Here is a 26,336-nt window from a genome sequence, read left to right as displayed (position 1 = left end):
CACACAGAGATCGCAAAGCTCGCAAGAAAAGCCTCAGAGAGATGGCAAAGCTCACAAAAAAACCTCAGAGAGAGCGCGCAGCATGCACAAAACACTCAGAGAGATCGCAAAGCTCGCAAGAAAAGCCTCAGAGAGATCGCAAAGCTCACAAAAAAACCTCAGAGAGATCGCGCAGCATGCACAAAACACACAGAGAGATCACAAAGCTCACAAAAAAAAACATCAGAGAGATGGCGCAGCATGCACAAAACACACAGAGAGATCGCAAAGCTCACAAGAAAACCTCAGAGAGAGCCCGCAGCCCGCACAAAACACTCAGAGAGATCGCAAAGCTCACAAAAAAACCTCAGAGATCGCAAAGCTCGCAAGAAAAACCTCAGAGAGATCGCAAAGCTCACAAGAAAAGCCTCAGAGAGATCGCAAAGCTCACAAAAAAACCTCAGAGAGAGCGCGCAGCCCGCACAAAACACTCAGAGAGATCGCAAAGCTCTCAAGAAAAACCTCAGAGAGATCGCAAAGCTCTCAAGAAAAACCTCAGAGAGATCGCAAAGCTCGCAAGAAAAACCTCAGACAGATCGCAAAGCTCGCAAGAAAAACCTCAGAGAGAGCGCGCAGCACGCACAAGATACTCAGAGATCGCAAAGCTCACAAAAAAAAACCTCAGACAGATCGCGCAGCACGCACAAAACACTCAGAGAGATCGCAAAGCTCGCAAAAAAAACCTCAGACAAATCGCGCAGCATGCACAAAACCCTCAGAGAGATCGCAAAGCTCACAAAAAAAAACTCAGACAGATCGAGCAGCATGCACAAAACACACAGAGAGATCGCAAAGCTCACAAAAAAAAACCTCAGACAGATCGCGCAGCATGCACAAAACACACAGAGAGATCGCAAAGCTCACAAAAAAAACATCAGAGAGATGGCGCAGCATGCACAAAACACACAGAGATCGCAAAGCTCACAAAAAAAAACCTCAGACAGATCACGCAGCATGCACAAAACACACAGAGAGATCGCAAAGCTCACAAAAAAAAACTCAGACAGATCGCGCAGCACGCACAAAACACACAGAGATCGCAAAGCTCGCAAGAAAAGCCTCAGAGAGATGGCAAAGCTCACAAAAAAACCTCAGAGAGAGCGCGCAGCATGCACAAAACACTCAGAGAGAGCGCGCAGCATGCACAAGATACTCAGAGAGATCGCAAAGCTCACAAAAAAAACCTCAGACAGATCGCGTAGCACGCACAAAACACACAGAGATCGCAAAGCTCGCAAGAAAAGCCTCAGAGAGATGGCAAAGCTCACAAAAAAACCTCAGAGAGAGCGCGCAGCATGCACAAAACACTCAGAGAGATCGCAAAGCTCGCAAGAAAAGCCTCAGAGAGATCGCAAAGCTCACAAAAAAACCTCAGAGAGATCGCAAAGCTCGCAAGAAAAACCTCAGAGAGATCGCGCAGCGCACACAAAACACACAGAGACATCGCAAAGCTCACAAAAAAAACCTCAGACAGATCTCGCAGCATGCACAAAACACTCAAAGAGATCGCAAAGCTCGCAAGAAAAGCCTCAGAGATCTCGCAGCAGGCACAAAATACTCAGCGAGAGCGTGCAGCGCGCACAAAACACTCAGCGAGAGCGCGCAGTTTGCACAAAACACTCAGCGAGAGATCGCAAAGCTCACAAAAAAACTCTCAGCCAGAGTGCGCAGCGCGCACAAAACACTCAGAGAGAGATCGCAGTTAGCACAAAACACTCAGAGAGAGCTCGCAGCACCCACAAAACGCTCAGAGATTCTCATTCTCTTCAATGACAGGAATAAATTTGAAGTGGGATAGTGAGATTGGGTCCCAATTTGTCAATATAGGCCCCAATTTTGGCCCCAAAGTCAAAGTTTTCGAAATTGGATCCCACTTCCAATTTATTTTACTATATTGGAATATATTGGAAGTGGTATCCCATTTCCAGTTTATTTGACTTGGCTGAAATAGACTGGAATTGGGATCCCACTTCCAATTCATTTCAGCCAAGTCATGTACGTGTTTCATGGGATCCCACTTCCAATTTATTTCAGCCAAGTCATGTACATGTTCCATGGGATCCCACTTCCAATTTATTTGACTTGAATGAAATCAATTGGAAATGGGATAGTGAGATTGGGTCCAAAATTGGTCCCAATTTGACTTGGTTAGAATAGATTGGAAGTGGGATCCCACTTCCATTCTATTTGATTTGACTGGAATAAATTGGAAGTGAGATAGTGAGATTGGGTCCCAATTTGTCAATATAGGCCTCAGTTCTGGCCCCAAAATCAAAGATTTCCAAATTCCAAATAGTAAAATAAATTGGAAGTGGGATCCCACTTCCAGTTTATTTGATTTGACTGGAATAGATTGGAAGTAAGATCCCACTTGCAATTTATTTGACTTGGTTAGAATAGATTGGAAGTGGGCAAACAAAGGAAAACATTTTTCATGAATAAATTTGCTGAACATAACATACTACGCAAGATCCCAGTGACCCCATCTTCTGATATGTTGTTTGGGGGACTCAGATGATTCAGTACTCGACGCCGTGAAGTCGGTAGACCCCCCCAAGCTCAGTTTCTGGACATCCCACTCCCAATTTATTCCCATTCAAATTTCATTCATGGGTTTTGGACACCCCTTAAAAGGGTCCGAATGACCCCAAATGTTAATATGTTTATTGTGCACACCCCACGAGACAGCCTGTGAAGTTGTGTAAGCCTAACTTCAAGTCAAATATATTGGGAGTGGGATCGGTCAGTTCCGAGTCTGACGTCCCACTTCCAATCTATTGCATTCAATTAAAATACATTGGGAGTCGGATCGGTCAGTTCCGAGTCCGACGTCCCACTTCCAATCTATTGCATTCAATTCAAATACATTGGGAGTGGGATCGGTCACTTCCGAGTCCGACGTCCCACTTCCAATCTATTGCATTCAATTCAAATACATTGGGAGTGGGATCGGTCACTTCCGAGTCTGCCGTCCCACTTCCAATCTATTGCATTCAATTCAAATACATTGGGAGTGGGATCGGTCACTTCCGGGTCCGACGTCCCACTTCCAATCTATTGCATTCAATTCAAATACATTGGGAATGGGATCAGTCAGTTCCGTGTCCGACGTCCCACTTCCAATCTATTGCATTCAATTAAAATACATTGGGAATGGGATGTCCGACGTCTGCGCCAGACTTGACTAACCCCACCCACCAGCACAAACCAGGCAAGTAGATTACACAGCGAACAGGTAAGTGATTTTAAGGATACACTTACAGATAATGGCCATTTGTTTGCCCATAGTAAGGGTGTATGTACAAAGCTTGCTCTAAGGAATATAAACATTTGTTACAGTATCAAGACTGTCTGTCAGTCTGAAATGATGAATATTTAGCACTAAATCAAGCCACTCCTACAGGCTATAAATATGTACACAGCCCCAGACTGACGGGCAAAGGGGGTGGATTATGTATAATTTACAAAAATAATTTAATTATTAACCAAAAACATGGTTACAACTTTACTTCCTTTGAAATTATGTACATTAACATAATTAACCCCGCCACAAATAAGATTACATTATCGCAATCAAGATTAGATTATTGCAATGCACTTTTATCAGAATGCTCCAGCAGAAACTTGAGTAAACTCTTTCTCCTACAAAGCCCCTCGGCTCTGGAACAATCTTCCAGCTAGTGTCCGGGACGCAGACACAGTCACTATGTTTAAGTCTAGGCTCAAAACACACTTGTTCAGTTTAGCCTTTGGCAACTAACCTCTGTCTAGTTTAAGGTTGTCATTTCAGGAACTCATGGACATGGGGAATCAGGGTAAACGCGGATGATGTGCTCACAATTTCTCTTTTTTGGAGCTGAAGGACGTCCTTGCCTGAGCTCCTTCTGGTTTCCCTCCTCCCAGTCTGTTACAGTCAGATCCGTCACATGCTCTTTTTCTCTGCTGCACTCAACTAAACTAACCGCTTCCCTTTACTGTTTTCTGAGAAAATGGTGGCCCACTGATGGAAGATTGTTTGCTGGATTCTCCTGCGGCCCAGACCAGACCAGACCAGCTGCTCACCTCCATCTACTGCTGCCAGCCTCTGACCACTCACCATGATCAACTACACTGAAGTAGAAATGGACTCAGATTAGCAACATTGACTGATTCTTCCAAATCTGATGCACTATTATTATGCCCCAAGATTGATGTCACTATTATGATTATTATCATTATTATTATTATTATGTAGCATAATGACAATTCATTGGTGATCATTTAAAATTCAATCTATAGTTTGATCAGAGGAGGATGGGTCTCCTTTGTGAGTCTTGGTTCCTCCCAAGGTTTCTTCCTCCAGCCTTGAGGGAGTTTTTCCTTGGCAGTGTCGCCTTCCGCTTGCTCGCATTGGGCTTTGTTTTAAATGTTCTGTTCTGAAACTGTGAAGCTGCTTTGTGACAACGTCAGTTGTAAAAGGCGCTATACAAATAAAGTTGATGTTTGGATGTCTTTTCAACTTTAATCCAGAGTTTATTGGATGACATTTATGTACGTGATTTCCACATTGAAATAATGGCTTTAAAAGGACGTCTTTAATGTGACTTAGTTAGTCGTCTTTTCAACGTCAGTGTTTCATTTTCATTTTCAACCTTAAAAAAACGTTGATTAGACCACAGTCAAGTACATTATTTCAACATTGAATCAACGGCTAAATGTTTACTGGGATTGCAGTTAGCACACTACACTGATCAGAGCATTTTATTAAACACATATGGAAACATTCAGTGTCATGCTGAAGGGAGGAGATTGTTATTTAAGTTTAAGTGAAGACGACTGGACTGGAACGACAGCTCTAAAATGAATGAACTCTGAGTGAGAAACCGGAAGGTGGCAGAAGAGAACTGATGTAAAAACACAGAAGAAGAAGACGATGAAGCTACGCACTCTTTTCAGTGACCGCGGCACGCGAGCAGCTCTCACCAGCCTCAGGGAACAGCTTCATCCCATAAATATGTCAATTTAACCTTCTATTTTTGGATACATATGTATTTTGGTATCGCCCAAATGTAGTCAACATCGTTAATGTTATGTACGTTATTCTATCAACTGCTATATGGTACATACGTAATATTGAACCGTTTTTAGTTTTGTTTGTTTGTTTTTTTTCCAAATGACAAACTTTAGCTAACCTGTTTAACTCTAGCTAGCTCTTTTTTCCCCTCTGACATAGAAAACATTTAAATGACATGACAATCGCTCATACATGAGTATTTTAATTTGAGTAATTATGTGGTTTGATGGCGAATTTTACAAGACGATGTGAGCATTTTTTATGTCACAGAACCGCTTCCCTCAGTATAAGAAATAAAATAAGAAATAAAACTGCTTAAACACATTAAGAAGACATAAAGTAGTAGCTACGTGGGTTAAAATACATTCTCAATCTCAGTGCTGGTTTTTTGGTGTAAAGTAATATTTTGAATATATAATTTCACATACACTCATTTTTTGTTAGTGAGTAGCAGTGAGTTTTGGCTGGTGATTAATGGGTTGCAGAAGGTTATATGAAAGCTATAGAAGCTTATTTACTGAGAGAAAAAAATAAACAAAAGCACGTGAAGTAGTTTATTTTTGGAGCTGTGAAGTTAGTACATTTTTTTCAAAATTAACTATGAACATGAACTAATTCATTTTCTTTATGTAATTATGTAAAGATGGACTGTAGTAAAAAAAAATGAGTAGGGCAGTGAAAAATGGTGGGCAGGGAGAAAAGCAAATAGGAGGTTAATTTAAGTTATTTAGATGAGATCTTTAGCATCAGTTGTAGCATAATCGTTTGTACTATAACCTCATAATCTTTTACATTTGAAGTTCTGTAGTTAATGAATTTGCATGCATAAGCAGTTTACAGTTACTCAGGAACAAGGCGTACAAAACTCAAAGAGCACGCACAGAACTCGTGCAGCTGGCGCACAAAACTCAGAGAGCATGCGCTGAACTCAGCGCTCACGCACAAAGTCATGGAGCACAAATGTCAGAGCTGGATTTTTTGTTTGCAAGTTATAAGTTTTACATTTGAGATGAATTTTTTTTGTGCATTCTTTTTGGCACAAATCAGATTCCATACAGGATTCACTAAAAATAATCAACAAGTTTGCGTCACCATTTGGAATGCTGCGGATGCTTTGAGAATTAAGAATAGGCTTGCGCAACATTTTGAAAGATTCCGGATGCGCTAAAAAAAAAAAAAAAACATCTAGCAAGGTAGAGGTAGAAGTCTGAGACGGTCAAAAATTTAGTATAAAAAAAAAAACACAAAGGGGTACCCTTTATTATTTTTTTTTGGGGTGAAAACTGTGACCTCCTCAGATCTTCTCCAAACCCACACCGTGTGTCAGGGAAGTCCTGACAAAGACAGTGGTGTGGTTATTTTCGCTCTACCATATCCCAAAGCTGAGATATGGAGACCTCTTCTAGTCCATAAAATGTATAACTGTATATATCAAGATGGGATTCCTATTTCCAGTCAAGCTAGGTAAACACATGAGTAGAGGGTAACCTTTAAGTTTTACGTTTGATGTTAATTTTTTTTTGTGCGATTCTTTTTGGCACCAATCAGGTTCCATACAGGATTCGCTAAAAATAAACAAGCTTGCGTCACCACTTGGATCGCTCCGGTTGCTACGAGAATTGAGAATAGTCTCGTGCAGCTTTTTGGAACCTTCAGCACATGCTAAAAATAAACAGCATGCTCACGTCATCATTTGGAACGCTCCGGTTTCTACAAGAATTAAGAACAGGTTTTGCAGCTTTTTGGAATCTTCAGGATGCGCTAAAAATAAACAGTAGGCTCACGCCACCCTTTTTAACGCTCCGGTTGCTACGAGAATTAAGAATTGGCTCTCGCAGCATTTTGGAATGTTACAGATGTGCTAAAAAAAATAAAGATTAGGCTCACGCCTCTTTTGTAAATGCTCCATGTGCTGAGTGAAGTATAGAATAGGCTTGCACAGCTTTTTGGAACCTTCAGGATTCCAAGGATTATGGAATCAGATTTGTGCCAAATATGAAACGCTCCATGGCTTTAGTGTGTGAGTTCTGAGTTCTGCGTGTGCTCTCTGAGTTTTGTGCACAAGCAGCACAAGTTCTGTGCACGAGCTCTCTGAGTTTTGTACACTGGATCCTTGAGTTTTGCAAGCAGTTTTGGCAAAAAGCTCTCGTGTGGGCGGGTTTTCTCAGGGGTACCTTCCCATTGGCTAATGAGTTTTTGAGTGACAACTCAGTGCCCAAGGCATTTTGGACTACACATGCGTACACCTACTTGCAGCTCAGCAGCGGAGAGACAGGAAAGATTTTAACATTAAAGAGTGAACAACTTTACACACACAAATTCTCTTTGTACTTTACTGTTTTAAAACGATGAAATACCTGCAAACTTCGACAATCAATGCAGATATTGAGGTAATGTTCTGTCTAAAACAAAGCATTAAAGATTTTACTGTGAGTACAAACCTGTTTGTCCCTCATTACCAGATACTGATCTGAGGTAAATGCACACCGAGGTCTGTTTACTCAGGATGAACCAGAATAAATGAGCACTTATTTGTTTATTTGTAAATTATTATTCATGAGTGCTTGAGCCCCTGTTCAGAAACCTATTGTGTACTAACATAGTGGTTCTTCGCTTTTCCATAATCACTGTTAGATGGTTTAAATGCCCAAATTTTATTTTGAAGATCACAGTTTTGAACAAATGGCATATGTGCATTTTGTTACAGGAGGTCTCAGAGAAAAGAGAAACATCACAGACAAGAGTGTTCCTGCTCCTTTAATGAATACAAATTTGCTTAATATCTAGCTCACACATTACTTCCTGGAAAACACCAGATGTAAAGTTTGAACCACAATCTGATTGAATCTCACGAGGCAGCCCACACCGAGAAAAGAACTGAAACAAACACTCAATTATAGTTCTTGCCTTAATGTTTCTCGAGGGTACAGCCTCCGGAAATCTAGTACACACATCCAATATTGTGAACAGATACTTATAACCCTTTTTTGTCTTGTGCAAAGGTCCAACACAATCTATCGTCACTCGCAAAAATGGAGAGTACACAATGGTGCACAAGGCACTTTCTGATTTGGCTTACCGGCTAGCTGACAAGCATGACATGTCCGACAGTAGGAGATTACATCTCGATGCATCTTCGGCCAATAAAAATAACGCAAGACTCTCTCTTGGGCTTTACGAATACCCACATGCCCTGCCATGGGTGCTTCATGTGCCAAGCGCAACACTTTCAACCTAAAACTCTTCAGCAACACAATCTGCTCCACAACACTCCAATCTTCAACAGCAGGATGATAAGGAGGCCTCCACTTCCGCATAAGCACTCCCTGATGCATATAGAAGACCTCTGCCGACTCCTCTGTCTCCTCCCGTGTACCAGCCCCCTTACACAATGAGGCCAACTCAGGGTCCTCCTTGAGCTCCTTGATTAAGGTTTCCCTATTAAACTGAGCTGCATCTGATTAACCTAGTTTTCCAAAGAAGGTATCTCCAAGCTCAAATGCTGCCTCCTCCAGCCCTCTCTGTGGAACCACCCCCTTGGGGCGAGACTGGGCACGGGTAACGACACAGGTTGAAAACACCTCAGGATACTCCCTGGCCAAAGCCTCTGTTTCTGGTACCTCACATGGCATGTGACTAATTAAAGGGGTTACCGAAACTTGAACCCCAGCAAGATCATTCCCCAATAGCATAGAAACTCCAGGGACTGGTAATGATGGCACTACTGCTACATTAACATAGCCATTTACCAAGTTAGAGGTTAGGTACACTTTATGCAATGGCATGGCACCAAACAAACTTCCCACACCCTGAAGCAACACTGAAGAGTCATTGAAACTGGCTAATCACGAACCCCTTGTAACAACAAGGACTGAACTGCACCAGTGTCCCTGAAAATTTTAATTTTGGTTTCTGGCTCCCCAGAACCAATGGACACTGTACAGCAGGAGACAAACCCATCATACAGAGAGGGGGTTATTTCAGACTCAGGATCCACACAACTAATAGTCCTCTCTGAACCAACTACCAATGCCACAGATTTTGAAGAGTCAGTATAAGACCCACGTCTGCACTTCTGCAGAACTGGACAACCTGATTTTATATGGCCAGGTTTTCTACAATAATGGCAGATTATTTCTCCCGAGGGAGTAGAATTTACAGGTTTTTGAAGTTGACTATGAGGTTTAGAGCCAGATGGCCCTTCCCTATGACTTTTAGTCTCTGCTGATTTAACCTCTATATTAGCCTTTCTCCAACCACTGATCTCTCTTTCACTCTCGACTCCTTATGGGTAAATTCGTAAGTATCTGCCATCATAGCAGCCTTTTTAACTTCAGTCGCCCCATGCTCCTGAATGTACACTTCCTAAAGAACAGGTAGACTATTTTTAAACTGTTCCATAAGAACAAGCTGTTTTAAATCTGCAAAAGTATAAACTTCACATGCTTTCGTTCAAACACTGCCTCCTGCTGCCTAGCTACATCCAAATAGGTTTCCGCTAGCTTACGTCTAAGAGAACGGAATTTGTGCCTGTAAGTTTCTGGCACAACTTCATAGGCATTCTTCACTGCCGTTTTCACCGTGTCATACTCCATGGAGTGTGCAGAATTCAAAGCTGCATAAGCCTCCCGAGCTTTCCCCTACAGGACACTCTGAACCAAAACGGTCCAACAATTCTCCAGCCAAGCTAATTCCGTGGCTATATTCTCAAAGGCATCAAAAAACACATCTACCTCGTCTTCCTGAAATTTTGGCATTAGATGTAGACATTTGGATACATCAAACCGAGTCTCATGTCTGCGCTGTTGTTGACTCTCCATCTGCGAGAGTTTAACCTTCTCCAACTCAATCTTAGCTAACTCCAGCTCCCGCAAACTATCCTTCTCCTTCTCTCGCCTACCCTTCTCTGCTTGTTCCCTAGCCAATCTTGCCTCAATGATGGAGTCACTCAAACCTAGGGACTGAGCAAGGATCTACTATCTTAATTTTATTCAACTCTGAATCTACCTCAATCTCATAATATTCAGCAAGCTGGAGCAACTGAGGCTTCTTTAATTTTATCCAGTCCGTTGTCTGCAGATGGGCTTGGATAAAACTTTCCGGATCAAACTGAGACATTTTTGGGAAAAAATTAAAAAAATACCAAAAGCCCCCCAGCCGAAATGAGGACAGACCAGAGACCCCTAACTCTAAGGCTACTAAAATTCAAACACCAAGAGGTAACCTATATTCCCCTATTGGCCTAAAATCCCTAAGTACCACCAAAGTATGACTACAAAACTAAAAGTACTTGACAATTTTGGCCACCTTACCTCAAGTCCTCTCATAGGACTTCTGAAAGAACACATACAACTCAAGAAGCCCCAAGTAGGCCACAATTTCCAACAGGTATTTTTGAGTCAAATCAACACCACCAAATCAGATTTCCTGAGAACTCAACCAAACATACCCAATTACCAAAGGTCTAGACTGTATACAATCAAGCAACTCTGCAATCCAATACCCACCTTAGCAAACAGCTAACCTCAACAGAGCACAAAACTATCAAGTTACAATCACACAGCCAACAATTAGATCACGAAAATAAGGTGTTGAAATCTATTGTGATGAAATGAGAACTTGGGAGGGTTCACTCTTCTTACCTAAAGATCCTCGAAGAACCCAAGCGCTGACTCCATGGTCGACCAGCCCAAGCATGTAGAGATTATTCAAAAGGGTAGGTAGTAATCTGGAGGTGCAACAGTTTCCAGAGTGCTAGAGAAAAATCAGCGCCAAAACTTCCACCATCTTATATATATCCAAAACGACGCTCCGGTATCTGGCCTCCAAAACCAGAGGTCCTCCCCTTTAAAGGCTCCACTTCAAGATCTCAAGAAAAGTAAGACCCCCCCCCAGTGGCTGGAGTGTGTATTGTGGGAGTCAAGTGTCTATCCCAGTGCACCTAGTTTATAAGAATCTATATTCAACACCATTAACTCTATTGAGAGAAAATCCCAGTTACGAAAATAATCACACCCCTATGTAAGTCAAGGCCTCCTTAATCAACAACATTTTTATTTTGTCAATAAGGTCCATACCACACTTCTGACATATTTCATAAAATATCACCATTTAATATTCTAAACATGTACATAAACAAATGCATACATTTTCAAATGACCTTGCCTTTTCCCCACAGATATCAAATAGAAATCAGAAGAATATCTATTAAACATACCTGAAAACCTGATTTTGGTGGCCTTAAAAGTACACTTACCCTATAATATAGCGTGATTCATATATCAAAGTATATGATCACATTCTAAAGTTGTCATATTGAGAAACAATGATAGAAACATTTTACTTCTCAACCTCAAGTAGACTGTAAGTAATTATTCAAATTTCAAAATTTAACAACCTGGCTATTAGCTCAGACATTACATAATGTGGGTTAAAAGCTAAGTAGAACACTTGCTATTCATCATAATGACACGTTGGCTAGCTGCAGCAAACATTAGAAAAGTAAGCCTAATGCAATAAAAAGTTTTGATTACTTTGTTCACTTGAGATGGCTAAAGAAAAAAACACAAACTTCAAACAAAATGACTGTTACCAACCTGACATGGCGCGCGCTCCTCTGCTCTTTGGGGCTTGAAAACTCCAGAATCCGATAGCTGCTAATCACAACGTATTAGTTGACTGCACAAACTTCTTGTCACACAGCCCACAACACCAACTCACGTTTTTCAGAACAAATTCAAAAAAGCCACACCGAATTTCAGCTGTCTAAAATGCTTCATGAAGGCTGTGGTAAATTCAAAGACTGCCCATTACCACTGCTGCAATGCCCATTATCACAAGTGTCTGTGGTGCTGCATCAGCATTCATCTTCCATCAGTTCAACAATTTTTTTCCCCTCGTGTAAGACACCTCTGTGTTGATATCTTATGTGGAAAAAAAATAAATAAATACACACACACACACATTATATTAATTAATTATATTCTTATTGAAAGATGATACAGTAAACATATTAAAAATATTTCAGTGCAAATTTTCTGGTTCAACTTACAATGAACACTAATTATACAACTTTGCTATAAAAACTTTATCATGGAGGTAGTTTAGACCAGTTCTAAAAAAAATATCACTCAACACTAAACACACCCTTGTATTTACAGAAACTTTGAAAAAGCTAAACTTTTTAAGAAATATAATTCTGTTTAAAAATTTCTACAAAAAACAATAAACAAATTTCTTAAAATTGTGTTATTTGTGTTTGGTAGATTATTTCCTGGTTGTAACAATGCTTCTGGGCAATAAATCTTATACAGTTGGAAAGCCTGTTAAATGATGCCACATTTACCTTTTAAAGAGGCGCAACCCACATTCTCAGCTCTACTGCTCATCCCACAAATGCATGTTCCTTACAAATGTGGCACCGTTTAAAGGGGAAATTAACAGGCTTTCCAACGGTATGAGATAAACTGCCAAGAAGCATTGTTACAACAAGAAAAAATAATCTACCAAACACAAATTTCCTTACTTTTTGTGCTAAGTTTATTTTTATAAGATACTCTTTGCAGTTATTTGACATTATTTCATTTGAATTTTGCCAGTCTTTGCTTTCATTATTGTTTTTTGGATTTTGCTGATAAGGTCTTTTGCTTCTGGAATCTCTCCAGAGTCTGCTTCGTGGTTTGCTTGAGTTTTGACAGAAGTTTCAAGGGTGGGTGGGTCTTAGAAGACTACGTTCACCGTGAATCTCCTTTCGTCATCGATTTTGGACTTACAGGTGCTCTGAAACCTCCTCTGGGACCTAGCCACGCCCACCCCACCCCTAAATGGAACAAGCTTTTTTCCCCATACACAGCATCAGGTTAATTATCACTGTTCTGTATTAACCCTGTCATACTACCATAGCTACAGCTTTTTTAGTTAGCTTTCTAGTAACCGCCAACACGCTGTCTGTCACTGGGTTCTCTTGCCTGACCCGTGGAAGCTTTTTTCGCAGGACAAATTTGCCTGTTCTTTACCATGACCCTACTAATCTCTGTATTTTTTTGTTCCCTTTGTCTGGTTTTCTTTCTCCTGTCTCTCTCTCATGCTTTGAGATGTCCTGCTGCTCTCCAGGTGTTGCCCTGATCCAGCCCCTGTGTATCCTGTACAAGATCCTGGCCTTGTCTCATCTACACTATCATGCTTGGCCATGCTGTTTTACCTCAGATTAACTCTGCACCTACTTTTAATTCACACAGAATCCCTGATCACCTTCTCCTTCCTCAGACTCATACATCACTAATATACTACATTTACATTACTATAACCCCTTCATCTGTCATCATTTCACTTTTACTTCTGTTCTGTTCTCTGTTGTGTCTCCGGTGTGGACCCGAGGAGGATGGGTTCCCCGTATGAGTCTTGGTTCTTTCCAAGGTTTCTTCCTCATGTGCTGAGGGAGTTTTCCCTTGCCACTGTTGCCCCTGGCTTGCTCATAGGAGGCTTGGACCCGGATCTCTGTAAAGCTGCTTTGTGACGACTTTTTGTTGTGAAAAGCGCTATATAAATACAATTTGATTTGATTTGAATTAAATTTTAGTATTAAATAGCTGTTACAAACATTATAATAAATAGCTGAATGGTCTGAAGATATTGCAGATGCTCATATTTCTTCCCTATGTGTTTTTTCTCCATTCAGTTGACTAGAATTTTAAAAGGCTTATATTAGTGATTTGTGCAAAAATATGTATGGTCTTGCTTAATGTAATTATTATACTGTCTAGATAAAGTTTTATACAATTTCTTGTATTGTCAAATACGCTTTTTTTTCAACACAATATATATAGCAGGAAGTTTAAAAAAAAAACAGAAGTCTAAAAAAGTGCAGGAACATATGTTTGCAATCTGGAATAAAGAATACAAAACATAAATTAATTGTTATACTGACACAATTCCCAAAGTTAAAAGTCTGCATATTAAATACCAAACACAATGTTATTTTCAAAACACACACAGCATAGCAAAACTAGCACTAAATGTTAATCCCTATTTACAAGCACAATACTGGAGTTTTCTGTTCTTTTTTAAATGCTGAAGCAGTTACTTTTTGTTCTTGTTTCATCAGAAAATAACTGTCACTCTGTTTAAGGTGGAACAGGAGAACTTTTAACTGGATGCTAGCTAACATTAGCAGATGCTAACATACAAATATTCTGTAAAAAAAAAAAATAAAATAAAATAACAATTAAAATTTAAGCAGTACATTTCTTCGTAGATGTCTTTCAGTAACTGTAAAACATTTATTTAAATTATTTGCAATTTGCTAAGACACATGGAAGACCTTTACATCCTGAGGTAGTGATAGCTTACAACCCGGTCTCACACCTACTCGTGGTATAGTCACATATATAGGAGACTGCAATTCATGCTGAAAATATGCGATATGTCACGAATTGCAGACTACTATATCACGAGTAGGTGTGAGACCGGGTTGTAGCTTAACATTACTGGCTGATGTAACTTTGGTAACTGACAAAGCGACACATTTATGTTATGATTAAAACCAATATTTAACAAAAAATATATTCATTAAGCACATGTAAAATGTTGTATTCTAATCAAATGATATTTAAAAGAGACCGTAGCAAACTGGCTTCAATGGGAAAGCTCCATGGCTGGCGTTGCCAGCTCCCGCACGAGTTATGCACAGGGGCCATGTCTTCATTAATTCAGACTTATTATCCTGGATTTAAGTCCTTTATAGAGTATTTAGTTATTTTTTTATAACGTCTCTTCCTTACACATGTAAACAATCGTACACACACAAAAATGCGTGTATTTGTATAACTAAAAATGTGAGTCTGTAAACAAGTTTTAGTCCCCACACCGAGATTATATCCATCCACACACAGACAAAGAGAGAGTCCACCAGTTTCGCTACACTACACTTTGGTTGGGTTTTTATGTACGGTTTCTAATTCTATATTTTTGTTGTGATATCAGTTATAATTGAATATGTATTTTGTCTTGTTCACCAGTGATATTTTTCAGTTACTGTAGTTAAAACAGCATTTAACTAATCCTTACATATTCATGATAGGATTTACATCACACACTGTAGCTGACACGAAACATAAATCCTTTGTGAACATAGTCCCTACGTTTCATCTGAATTATTCATAACATAGTGAGCGAAGCACTGACCTATGGCTACGTTGAGCCCTACGTGAGCAGTGTGAAGACAGCAATATTAGTAAGCTGATCCCCATAGCAACTGGAAGTTAATTTTTCACAATAAAAAACCTCTGGTGTTTAGTACCTTAAAATTTGTAAACATGCATATTATTATATAACTTCATTCATAACATGCTCTAAAGCTTTTCATAATTGTATATCAAACAAACATCACTATTCTCTCACACTATGTGTGTGACACATACTGAGATTTGACATTGATAAATTATGTGCATTCTTTTAATAGCATACTGCTAAACAATACAGTGTCAATACAAACCCATGGTGAAATTAACTTTCCAGATCCTCCTCTTTCTGTAAACATGTATATGTTAAAAGATACATTAAATTACTTATGTTTTATTTAATTATGTGTATCTACTTCTATATATAAATTAAGAGAGGATAAATCTCCTTCAAAATGAAATTGAACAAAAAATTCTAAATTAAAAAAGGGTTTTTTCAGCAGTTCAGTGGTGGTTGAAGTGAGGGGTTTATATATATATATATATATATATATGTGTGTGTGTGCGTGTGTGTGTGCGTGCTTTAAAACGTATTTATATATGTATAATGTTTATACAAAATCTCATAAAAAAAAAAACATGGTCAAATCCAACACGTTTAGAGACCAACGACATTCCATACACCTGGACCCCCATGACTACTGACGAAGAACACTCAGAAAAGTGACACTGAGCCTGCTGTGGGCCAACGCTGTTTTCTGACTGTGACTCTGAGCCGAGTGTAGTCAATTCACAAAAAACATTATAAGAACGCAGTACCAAAGCATGGCTCAATGTTGCATGTAGGTATTTGAGTATACACTAAGTAGGCTACGAGCTTATTGTTTTTAGTCCAATACATTTTATAAACTTGAATTCCTGTTTTTTTTTCTTTCATTTGTTTTAAATTATGCTCTAAACGTGTTGGATTCTCCGTGTTAACACGCAGCGTATAATTTCGTGTTAACACGTTAAGTTTGTGTATTTCGTGAATCATGATGCTTTACTGCCACCTACTGGTGTATGGCGTTATTGCTGAAACAACATAAAGCCTTAACTTACCAAATAACGGAAACAATTCCAGTGTTTAATGTTCTGAACAATGTTTATGAGATTTTGTATAAACATTATACAAACATAATATTTATATAAACATAAATACGTTTAAAAGCGCACACACACATATATATATATACCCCTCACTTCAACCACCACTGAATTTACTGCTGAAAAAAGCCCTTTTTTAATTCAGATTTTTTTGTTCAATTTAATTTTGAAGGAGATTTATCCTCTCTTAACATATATAAGTACATACACATAATTAAATAACACATGAGTAAATTAATGTATCTTTACACATAGTATACATGTTTACAGAAAGAGGAGGATCTGGAAAGTTAATTTCACTATGGGTTTGTATTGACACTGTATTGTTTAGCAGTATGCTATTAAAAGAATGCACATAATTTATCAATGTGAATGAATTACGCCTCAGTATGTGTCACACACAGTGTGAGTGAATAGTGATGTTTGTTTCTTATAAAATTATGAAAAGCTTTAGAGCATGTTATGAATGAAGTTATATAATAATATGCATGTTTACAAATTTTAAGGTACTAAACAACAGTTTTTTTTTATTGTGAAACATAAACAGCTTACTAGTATTGCTGTCTTCACACTGCTCATGTAGGGCTCAACGTAGCCACAGGTCAGTGCTTAGCTCACTATGTTATGAATAATTCAGATGAAACGTAGGGACTACGTTCACAAAGGATTTATGTTTCGTGTCAGCTACAGGGTGTGATGTAAATCCTATCATGAATATGTAAGTACGCCCGGATTTGAGGCCTCCCATTGGCGAAAACCTTAAGAAGCGTGTAAACGTGTCAATTTTGGTCACGTTATCACGACAAAATTTTACGTGTCAACACGCAAATTTTTAATAACGTGTTAACGAGCATGTGTTCACACGTTTAGAGCCCAACGCTGTTCTATAAGAGACCAACGCCATTCCATACACCTGGACCCCCATGACTGCTGACGAAGTGACACTGAGCATTACATTATCACTCACACTATACAGTGTAAAAAGAAAATTGCTTCAATTGGTAACAAGTAATTCAATTAAGTTTTTTCAATTTATTTTTTTAAGGTTAAACTTAAACAATTAAGTTGGATAAACTTAATTGAATTACTTGTTACCAATTGAAGCAATTCAATTAAGTTGGATCAACTGTTTTCTTTTTACAGTGTACTTAAAATACAGCTTACATTTAAATAATTTTAAAAGTGTTTTTTAGCATGTTATTTTAGTTTTGCAAATAGGAGTCAAATACCTTTACGCTACTCAGAAATTCAACTTGGTTAAAATAATAAATCTACATTGCACAAATGGAATATTTTAAAATTTTATTGTGAAAACCTCACAAACTTAGTTTTTCACAAAAACTTGTGCATTAAACATACTACAGATGCATCCCATCTCCTCCAAAGGCTGCCCTTCTACTCCTGTACAGTTTAAGGAGTTTTGGCACATGTGTCCAGTGCATCATGAAACTGACTCTTCAGGTTGATGGCAGTTATTCTACGAAACTCACTGCATATCTAGAGAGAGAGAGGAGTAAACAATAGAGAATACAGATTATCAGTCATTACGTACAGAGCCTGAACATTTCTAGACAAACACTGATTCAGTTGATAACAGTTATGCAGGGATCCAGACAAAAACCATCCCGTCATCCCAAGGCCAAAAAAATAGCCCACAGGAAAATTGCTCTTTTGGGACGCTTTCGTGACAAATGTTGTGCGCGATAAAACTTGTTGCCTTTAAATAACATTACTGTGGTTGGACAATGCTGTACGCTTCTTGGTTAATAAGTAAATAACTAAAAAAATAAGTAAATAATCCAAACAGCTGATGACTTCGCATTATAACAGTTTTGGAACTGTTCTGGGGAAAAAAAGTTAAGTATCATTTTAGACAAGTAAACTAGATTGGTTCACACTAGGTTTTGCAGTGTGAAACAATCCTACAAAAACTATAAAAAGAAAAATATGCTGAAATGGGCCAGAGTCACAAGTACAGCAAACAAACACTACTCACCTGACTCTCCAAGAACAGTGCTGGCCATCATTCTCGAACCAGACCAACCAGAGGTTCCTGCTCAACAACCTCCTTCCACCGTAAAGAAAATGTTTGGACCCTTTTTATCTATCTCAGCCCTCATTGCCTTTCTCTCTTCTTCCAAGGAATCCTCACTCAGCCCTGCAGGGCTATATCGCAAACATCTTTATAATCACAAAGATCACATTTGAAGGTAGAACTTTGGTGACATGTAGATAATTTACTGTGACATTTTGAAAAACGACATATCAAGGAACACACACAATTGGAGTGAAAACAGGGCCAGCGTGTACCATGAAATCCATGGCGTACTCTGTGGTGCTTCAACCCAACGTCTGTGTCTTGGCTTGTGAAAGAGCAGATTTTGCACTTCATCTAATGTATCCCTTTTTTCCTTGAAAATGAAAACAATATTAGTGTTAGTATTGTCATTGTACACAATTATAGTTTGTAAATGCAATTACAGAACCACAAACTCTATGTAACGTTATTTAATGTTTTTGTAATTTATTTACACACACACACACATATATTACATTTAGCTAAATGTTTTGAGAAACAGACGATGTTAGGTATAGTGCTAGTGCTGTTAGACACCTACGAACTTCTCAAAAGCAAAACAAAAAACAAATAGTAGGTCTGATTCAGACAATACGGATATTTTTGTATCTTTGACGGCTTAATCTTGTAATAACACCCTGCTGCTTTCATATAAATGATATCAGACTAAAGGAGCGTTGTTGTAGTCAGCATCCTGAATTTTCCGTTCTACCTTAAACAGCTCAACAAACACCGAGGAGGCTCAATATAGCGTTACCTATTCCGGTATTTAAGGTGGAATGGAAAAAAGCCAGCCAACAAGATACATAACATTTTCAAAATAGAACATAAAGAAAGCGCTCAGGCTTGTTACAGCCTGCTTGAGTCTGTTACGTTGGGCATTTGATTAAATGAAACAAACGGCTCATATTCAAACTTTCCATGGCTCAGTCGAGTTGGCAAAGTTAGCTAATATAACAATGCCACGGCAACTTCCCTCACATATTCACGGCTTTAAGATAGTGTTAAAACTAGAAACGTAACTTTAAAATGCTTTGTGAACTATCACTAGTTATTTACCTCAATCTTGAATTTCTCCAAACTTCGAGCCACAACAAAGAGGAATCAACCGTCCTTCGCGCTTATTCCCGAACCTCCCACTGAGCATGCGCATGACTAGAACAGAGCATGCGCAGGTTTATCTTAATCAGCAACTTTTCCAAACAAATCTTCTCAACACATTTTTTATGTTGTGCCTACAGGTTGATCAGAACAATACATTTCGTGTTAGATGAACTATCACACAATTGAGTTCTATTCCCAACTCACTATTTCAATGTATAATCAACTAAATTTGAAGTTAGATTTTTTACAGTGCAGTCTGTTTTTTTTTTTTAAGGTTTATTAAATGTTTGGTTATGGTGGGTAGCATACTTACTGTTTTATCCGAGTCACGTCGACCGTCGATGTTCGGAAGAAAAAGCGGGGCGCACCTGTTGTCGGTACCAGAGATCTGCCTCGCGCAAAGCTTACGTAATGACGTCAGACGTAAAGCTGCTTTAAACTTAATTGTTTCACGTAGTCTCAAAGTAAAAAGTTATTTTGAGATAAAATGTGTGACTTTTAAGTTAATTGAACTCATGAAAGTAAGTTGTAGGAACTAAGGCAAAAGAATTAATTGAGGTTAATGTAAATAAGTCTATAATAGGAACTACTGCCCAAATACACTTTTTAGAGTGTACAAATGAGTATGTGCAAGTGTGTAAAGCTCTGATATTTAAGTACCCTTTTCTGAAGGAAAATGAGGGGAATGGATGTGTGAGTTAATTCTAATAGTGAAAATTACTTTATTGTTGTTTTTATACTTGTTCTTGTATAATTCAATTTGGAAACAGGTTATTTTCATTTTAAATGGCTTGGCCTGCTCTAAGTGTGTAGAATTACATGAGGTTTCGTAGTTACGGCTGGTAAAATATAGCGCGGATAAGCCCGTTGCAGTGGGCAGACAAGGTGCACTATATTCTGAAGCAACTTTGCGGTTGTATTTTTGGTTGTACACAAGGGACCAAAACTTGCTATATGTTGCTGAACAGCTTTTGATTTGCTCTACAACATTTCTTGTCGACTTTTCTTAGTAAGATAGGGATATCCAAACTCAGATATTTCTGTAATGGTAATTTTTATATGTCTCTGTTGAAAGAACTTGTCTGCTTGTTTGTCAGTATATTCATTTCTAATCGTCAACAGAGCTCAAAAACTAAGTGTATGTCAGGTCAGCTCGAGGTCAATGCTTTATTAGAACAAACCACATCTTGTATATCAAACTGAGATGTCTCTAAGGAAACTAAGCTTGCAGAAACATCGAGTGATTATCTTATGGTTATGACGTATAAACTACCTATATAAATATCTCTGTGAAAACATCTCCTTTGTCCACATTCACATAGTACTCTCTGCTATTGTATGTTGACCACCTTAAGGTTAAATAAACTACTTTCTGATTCCAAATGCTCTGTTAGATTTCAATTCTTAATACTTGTCCTTATTTTCTCCATCACAATTTCAAAAATACATATCAAATTCAAATGTGTACACAGTGCACATTTTAAAATGCTTGTGACAATGATACATGTGTACGTTGAACGTTTTCAAACCCATGCCTTCTTTTTTGTACAAGACTCTGTGTATAATCAGTAATGTTGGAATTGAAATGTCCAAAATTGGAATAATCTGAAATATGTAACATGGAAAAGGTTAAGTACTAGCTGCCTGAGTACCATTTTCAAATGACCAATCATATGTTGCATTAACTTAATAAAAAATAAATAAAAACTACACTGACATACTACCATCTGGCCACAAATGGGAGTATGTGTCCACAATTCCATTTAGACCTAACAGGTGGTGGTGGGGTCTTAGGTCCGAAAGGCCATTTAGTCGAGAAAATAGCAGTTGCTTACCTCTTCGTAGTACCACACCATCCCAATCCACATATATGATACGCTGCTTGGTGGACCTTATCGGCCTAGCGCGCGGCGCACCCTAGACGATTTTTTTTGCAGAGCCCGGGGTCGGGTCCTGGGCACACGTGGTGGGAGCTAAAAATCCTCAAAGTTTGGGCCTTTTACCCGCAATTCTGCATCAATCCACCAGGTGGCTCCCGGAACGTCTCGATTCCAATATATTCCATTACATTCCATTACAGGAAAATATATTGGGATTGGGATGGCGTATATATTTATCATTCGTTGAAGTGTTTTGTAATGTTTTTAATACTTTTAACATGCCCAACATCCATAGACATTAACATTTTAAAGTGTTGGCTACTTTGATAAGGCAACACAAACGTCCTTTCACAAAGTTTCCAACTATCTTTGATATATTTATAATGCCAGTAAACCGACAAACACGTAACCACAGTGAGCCAGCCTGCCCTTCTGAAACTCTTGTCCGAACGCCTTACTTTCAAATTTTCAAGTTACCTAACGTTACTGCTGCATTACTTAAGGTGGAAGCGAAAAATGTAAAAGCTTCTGAGCGAACACCAGTCAGAATCCGAATGTTAAACAATACACCTGCATATAGTCAGCACAAAAAGATTGCTCACACATTAAAATCATGCCCAAGATAATGGAACGATGACGTTCAGAAGTAAGTTATAATCCAGCGTCAGGTAATTTAATGTGGAAGCGAAGAGTTGCAATAGAGCTTCTGGGCAACTTCAATGTTAAGAATCAGTAGTTTAAAATTATACAAGCACATACAGGTGCTGGTCATAAAATTTGAATGTATGCAAGACATGGGTTTCAGCTGTCATGTTCCTTATGCCAAGCCACTCTTGAACAAGAGACAGCGTCAGGAAAAAGGACTGGACTGCTCCTGAGTGGTCCAAAGTTATGTTCCCTGATTAAAGTAAATTAGATTAGATTAGATTCGACTTTATTGTCATTGTGCAGAGTACAAGTACAGGGCCAATGAAATGTAGTTAGCATCTAACCAGAAGTGCAATATATTACATTATTTACATAAAGTGCAGTAGTGATATTATAGTGATTTTCGTGCCCTGCCCAGGCAGCGTTTATGGTAGATGTCCTCGAAGGAACTTGAAACTGGACACCTGATCCACTGCAGTTCCGTTGATGTAAATGGGGGCGTGAGCTTGATTCCTAGTCCGTCTGAAGTCCATGATGATCGCCTTTGTTTTGAGCATGTTTAGTACTAGGTTATTGTTTTGGCACCACAAGGACAGATGCTGTACTTCATCCCGGTAGGGCGTTTCATTATTGTCTGTAATCAAGCCTATCACCATGGTGTCATCTGCGAATTTGACTATGGTGTTTGAACCATAGGCAGGTACACAGTCATGGGTGAAGAGAGAGTACAGAATCGGGCTAAGAACACAACCTTGTGGAACGCCAGTGTTCAAGGTGATGGTTGATGAATGAAGGTTGCCTAATCTAACAGATTGGGGTCTGTTAGACAGGAAGTCTAAAATCCAGTGGCAGAGTGATGTGCTGATACCCAGATGGTTGAGTTTGGATATCAGCATAGACGGAATCACTGTGTTGAATGCAGAACTAAAATCGATGAACAGCATACTCACCTATGAGTTTTGACAGTCCAGTTGGGTTAGTGCCGTGTGTAGTGCTGTTGAGATAGCGTCCTCGGTGGATCTGTTGCTACGATAAGCAAACTGGTGTGGGTCCAGCGTAGCAGGCAGGCAGGATTTCAAGTGAGAAAGAACTAGTCTTTTAAAGCACTTGGAAATTATTGGGGTGAGTGCTACAGGTCGAAAGTCATTAAAGTCTGAAGCAGTAGAATGCCTAGGCACAGGCACAATGATGGCTGACTTAAAGATAGATGGTACAGCTGCCTGGGCAAGCGAAACATTAAAGATGTGAGCGAAGACACCCGCAAGTTCCACAGCACAAGCTCTTAGCACACGGCCAGGTACACCATCAGGGCCAGCTGCCTTCCGTGCATTCACTCTGCTCAGCATGCGACTGACATCCGAAGTGGAAAGTACAAGTGGGTTGTCGTCGGTGGAAGATTTATTGAAGATATCAATATCATCTGGTCGAAACGAGCGTAGAAGTTGTTCAGCTCATCAGGGACTGAAGCACTGTTGGTAGATGGAACAAAGCTAGTTGGTTTATAATCAGTCAGGGCGTGTATTCCCTGCCACGTACGCCGAGGGTCAGAGGAGGTAAAGTGCTCCTCAATCCGGCGTTTGTAGCAGTGCTTGGCTATAGCTATTAGTCTCTTCATATTGCCAGCAACCCCAGTGGGCGGTACAGAGGACTCTTGTACCCTGAGCGCTTGTTGATTTGTTTCAGGACAGAGTTAGTGTAGGTGTCCAAGTGGATGTGTGAGACTGTGGTGGCTCGGGCAGCATACTCACTCCAGTCGGTGTGCTGGAACTGTTGCTGAAGGAAGGAGTCAGCCCCATCCATCCAGATCTTTACAGTTCTGGTTGAAGGCTTAATCCTATGCATGACTGCAGTGTATTTGGGAAGCAGGAACAAAGAAAGATAATCGGACAGTCCAAGATGGGGGAGGGGTGTTGTTTTGAAGCTGGTTAAAGTCAAACCGATGCTGAATCCGGTGTTTGTGCGGTGAATGTTAATTTCCAAAAGTGTCTGTCTGTCGTAACTGTAGTTCGCAAGAGTTATTTGCGCAAGAAAACTGGAGATAGCTAAGTACAGAAGTATAACATCACTAAAACCGGTAAGACGCTGAGCCTCGCAGTGTGATCGCGATGCCATCTTGGTCCTGGGAGACCAAGGACCATTTCCTATGGAAATCAAGGTCCCAGAATCTGGAGGAAGAGAGGAGAGGCACAGAATCCACGTTGCTCGAGGTACCCTGCAAAGTTTCCACAGTCAGTGGCAGTTTGGGGTCCCATGTCATCTGATGGTGTGGGTCCACTGTATTTTCTGAGGTCCAAGGTCAACGCAGCCGCCTACCAGGGAGATTTAGATTACTTTATGCTTCCTTATGCCTCCAAGCGAGGTGGGTTAGTGCAGTGTGTAGTGCTGTTGAGATAGCGTCCTCGGTGGATCTGTTGCTACGATAAGCAAACTGGTGTGGGTCCAGCGTAGCAGGCAGGCAGGATTTCAAGTGAGAAAGAACTAGTCTTTTAAAGCACTTGGAAATTATTGGGGTGAGTGAGGCACAAGCACAACGATGGCTGACTTAAAGATAGATGGTACAGCTACCTGGGCAAGCGAAACATTAAAGATGTGAGTGAAGACACCCGCAAGTTCCACATCACAAGCTCTTAGCACCCGGCCAGGTACACCATCAGGGCCAGCTACCTTCCATGCATTCACTCTGCTCAGCATGCGACTGACGTCCGAAGTGGAAAGTACAAGCTCGCACAAATCACTCAGAGAGAGCGGGCAGCATGCACAAAACACTCAGAGAGAGCGCGCAGATTGCACAAAACACTCAGCGAAAGCGCGCAGCACGCACAAAACCCTCAGCGAGAGCGCGCAGTTTGCACAAAACACACAGAGAGAGCGCAAAGCTCGCAAAAAAAACTCAGAGAGAGCGCGCAGTTCGCACAAAACACTCATAGAGAGCGCGCAGTTTGCACAAAACACTCAGAGGGATGCGCAAAGCTCGCAAAAAAAAAAAAAAAAAAAAAAAAAAAAACCTGAGAGAGCGCGCAGCGCGCACAAAACATTCAGCGAGAGCGCGCAGTTTGCACAAAACACACAGAGAGAGCGCGCAGCACGCACAAAACACTCAGAGAGAGCGCGCAGCACTCACAAAATTTCTGTTGAAGCCATAGCATAACTCAATGGTGAGTCAAAAGCGGCAGAGGTTACTTTTTTTTTTAAAAACCGTGACCCAGGCAAAGCTCCATATTTGTAACGGCAAATGCAAAGCTGGTTAAGGCATAACTTTGTTGGGGTTAACCTTTTGTCTGAAGTGTCTTACATAACTTCAAGTCTTGTGTGAATGTGTTCACCGGAAAAATACTCCAACAGCGCTCCGTATAACATGGATAAAACAATTATTTACAACACATACCAAGTCGACGTTAACAGAGCACGTTTTATAAATAATATAGAAGACACGGGTTAGCCTTTTTTTTGTAAGCACAGGGCTGACATTTTATGAAACACACTTTACCTTGTGTGAGCACTATATCTACAATGTTTGAATCCATTTTTAAAAAAGGTTCTTCTTTTTTGCAGCTTGAACACAACTAAATCAGATGCAGTGGGCATGTAAATTTTGCAAATTTGTGTATGAAAGAAAGGGCAACTGCTTAGACATTACAGATACAGAAACATGGTGGTTACAGCCACCAGTGAAACGCATGTTGGAGCGCTGGCCAGCCCTTTTCAGAAAGCAGCAGGTATGGTAACAAATATGTAATTTATGTAAAATAAAACATACAATCATATTAACATGAACATATTACTTCTACAAGAGTAAATGTATTTTAATTTGTGTAATCTGTTAATGTGGTACAAATCGAATTATGGCTCTATGTGTGCTGTGTTTTTCCTAAAGGTTTTTGCTGAGTTCACAAGGGTGGCAAGTAAAGATCTTGAACAAGACTTTTTTGAGGCCTTGGACAGTCACACCCCACGATTCCTTGAGATCTTTAAATCCAGGAAAGGAATTATTGGCAGTACACTTGCAGACATTGTTGCCCAAGTTGAAATTAAGGTAAGGAATCTTTTTATTACAATTTGGAATGTTACTTTTATAAGAGTGATCCAGTCACCTCCTTAATGGAACACTAGATAATATTTTTTACCTTAATTTTTTAGCTTAATTACAGCTTAAAAATCATTGTGATGCTCCACTGATCTTAGCTAGTGTTCCTTTAAGGTTGGTTAGTTTT

This window comes from Hoplias malabaricus, chromosome 16, assembly GCF_029633855.1.
Source record: "Hoplias malabaricus isolate fHopMal1 chromosome 16, fHopMal1.hap1, whole genome shotgun sequence".
NCBI lineage: Eukaryota > Metazoa > Chordata > Actinopteri > Characiformes > Erythrinidae > Hoplias > Hoplias malabaricus.
The sequence above is the reverse complement of the archived record's forward strand: the minus strand, read 5'-3'. Positions refer to the sequence as shown.